At 41.8% G+C, this 3,294-nt stretch overlaps 1 pseudogene; it reads left to right on the top strand.

Annotated features, from left to right (window-relative positions):
• The first annotated feature begins 2,116 nt into the window (after positions 1 to 2,116).
• LOC147357915 (olfactory receptor 56A3-like) lies at positions 2,117 to 3,057 on the top strand (annotated as a pseudogene).
• The last annotated feature ends 237 nt before the right edge of the window (positions 3,058 to 3,294 follow it).

Below are 3,294 nucleotides of genomic sequence, written 5' to 3'. Positions count from 1 at the left end.
AATCTTTTCATCTTTGGGTTCATACTCCTATTAAAAATCCATTCCTATCTACTGAGCTCTCATTCCAAAATTAATTACTACTGTATTCAACTTTCAAAAATTGTATTCCTAGAGGAATAGTTGCTCTCTTTTGACGACGTTGAGGAACCAAATACATTATCATAGCATTATAGGCGGAGAAGGCAATGGCAACCCACTCCAGTACTCTTGCCTGGAAAATCTCATGGAGGGAGGAAACTCATGGGCTGCAGTCCATGGGGTCGTGAAGAGTCGGACACGACTGAGCAACTTCACTTTCACTTTTCACTTTCATGCATTGGAGAAGAAATGGCAACCCACTCCAGTGTTCCTGCCTGGAGAATCCCAGGGGCGGCAGAGCCTGGTGGGCTGCAGTCGATGGGGTCACACAGAGTCGGACATGACTGAAGCAACTTAGTGGCAGCAGCAGCGGCATCATTATAGAGCTCATTATAATAGGAATCCTGACTGTCCAACCAATGTTCTTTAACTAATTAGATGTAGTACAGCTAAGAACTGGGTTGAAAATCAAGTGGAAATTTGCATCTAGATGGCACTGAAACATGTATAATATGATATAAAAAAATGAATCGCCAGTCCAGGTTCAATGCAGGATACAGGATGCTTGGGGCTGGTGCACTGGGATGATCCAGAGGGATGGTACAGGGAGGGAGGTGGGACGGGGGTTCAGGATGGGGAACACGTGTACACCGCAGCGGATTCATGTTGATATATGGCAAAACCAATACAATACTGTAAAGTAATTAGCCTCCAATTAAAATAAATTAAGTTAGAAAAAGAAAAAAGAACAAAAGTTTTCCTGTGTGGTCTTGGTATTTTCTCAACCTTTCTGCCTCTCCTTCCCCCTCATTTGTAAAGTTACATAAGACATACCTCCTGGGTCATTTTAATAATTGAGAAATGCTCCTAATATAGAGAGAAGGGTTTGATCCTGGGCTTTCCAGTTTGGCTCAGTGGTAGAGAATCCCACCTGCCAATACAAGAGACTCGGGAGACACAGGATCCCCTGGAGGAGGAAATGGCAACCCTCTCCAGTATTCTTGTCTGGAGAATCTCATGGACCGAGGAGCATGGAAGACTACAATTCACCAGATCACAAAGAGTCGGACACTTCTGAGCACACACACACACACACACACACGCAAGCTCCTAATGTATTTTAGCACAATGTCTAGTAAGTATTCAAAATCCACTTGATTCACCGCAAACAATATTTGCATTTTACCTGCTGGTTAAACAGATGTAAAACAGTGAAGTTGATATATTGATGAAACAATTTATACCCATAGGATGACACTGGAGCAGAATATCTTTGTAGACAGATAGAGGGACTATACACAACATGACTTTAAAGACTCCAGAAATGCTAATATCAGACATTTTGTAGGCATTTCTCACTGCAACAAGCAGCTCATTTTTTGCAGCTTCCTTTGAACTTGCCTTTAAAATTCAGCAGGAGAGTAGTCCTGGGAACACTTTACTTTCATGTAAGTTTAGTCCTCATCTACTCTCAAAATATTCTGCACATTACTCTGTTATTATCTTATCATTTTGTCTTATAACTGACAATCTCAAGGGAATTTTCACCTGAGAACAAGACTTAATCTTTTTGTTCCCTCTCTATAAAGAGCTTTAAAAAAAAAAAAAGCTAAATTAGAAGAAAGGAGTGGCAACACTGGATGGTGTATGGTATGAATTTAGGAGAGATTATCTGGTCAACTGGGCAGAGATTCAGAGAGGAATCACTAAAGACCTCCACACTTCTAAAATCAGAGGACCTGATCTGTAAAAATCCTCAGTTGCAAGAAAACATCTTATAGCTAACTGTTCATAACTCATTCTACTTTATAAGATATTTTCATTGAAAAAAATAGAACTATTTCATAAGTGAGGAGACACAAAAATTGCAGAAGATTGAAATGAATTTATTTTCTGAGTGCAACATGAAAAATTTTCATTTAAAGCAAAATAATCTGCTAGAAACCTTAAGTTTGCCCCTGAACTTTTCTCCCATTGTTAGTACAATCGTAACTTTTTTAGATCATAAAAGGAAGTCTGTAGAAACAAAATCCACAAGATGACATCTCACAGAAATGGCTCCACTAGGGTTTCACACTTCCTCCTGAATTGCTTTGTCAAGTCTCCCAACTGGCAGCTCTGGCTGTCCATGCCCCTCAGCACCCTTTTTCTTCTGGCCATGGGGGCCAATGCCACCCTCCTGATCACCATCCGGCTGGAGGCCTCTCTAAATGAGCCCATGTACTACCTGCTCAGCCTCCTCTCCCTGCTGGACATGGTGCTCTGCCTCACCGTCATCCCCAAGGTCCCGGCTATCTTCTGGTTTGACCTCAGGTCCATCAGCTTTGTTGCCAGTTTTGTTCAGATGTATATCATGAATTGCTTTCTTACCATGGAGTCCTGCACATTCATGGTTATGGCCTACGACCGCTATGTGGCCACCTGCCATCCACTGAGATACCCATCCATCATCACTGAGCAATTTATAGCCAAGGTGGCCATTTTTATCTTAGCCAGAAATGCACTTCTAACTATGTCTGTTTCCATCCTCTCTGCTCGACTCCATTATTATGGGAGAAATGTCATTGAGAACTGCATCTGTGCCAATATGTCCGTCTCCAGACTCTCCTGTGATGATGTCACTATCAATCGTCTCCTCCAATTTGCTGGAGACTGGACTCTGCTGGGATCTGACCTCATCCTCATCTTCCTCTCCAACACCCTCATACTAAGGGCTGTTCTGAGACTCAAGGCAGAAGGATCTGTTGTAAAGACCTTAAGCACATGTGGCTCCCACTTTATCCTGATCCTCTTCTTCAGCACCATTCTCCTGGTCTTTGTCCTCACCCATGTGGCAAAGAGGAAAGCGTCCCCTGATTGCCAGTGTTGCTCAATGTCCTCCATCATGTCATCCCTGCAGCCCTCAACCCCATTGTCTATGGGGTGCAAACCCAGGAGATCAAGCAAGGAATCCAGAGGTTACTGAAGAAAGGATGGTAATTAGGACAACTGGATCTTTGCATTCCTAAAATAGGAATCAGTTAATAAATCAACTAATAAATTAGTTGATGGGAAATTTGGTTGAAATCCATAGCTCACAAACATAAGTTCAAGCAGAGAATAAATTTAATTCTGAAACAATTTTCTTGACTTTATTCACTTTTTCAAACTTCAGTGCTTCCCCCCAAAAGTCTGGCATTTCTGGGACTTTTTAATTTTTTTTTCAAATCTTTGCTA

This window comes from Bos grunniens, chromosome 15 (genome assembly GCF_055505025.1).
Source record: "Bos grunniens cultivar Pamir isolate PY7600 chromosome 15, Bosgru_T2T1.0, whole genome shotgun sequence".
NCBI lineage: Eukaryota > Metazoa > Chordata > Mammalia > Artiodactyla > Bovidae > Bos > Bos grunniens.
This window is presented reverse-complemented; position numbering and strand designations above follow the sequence as displayed.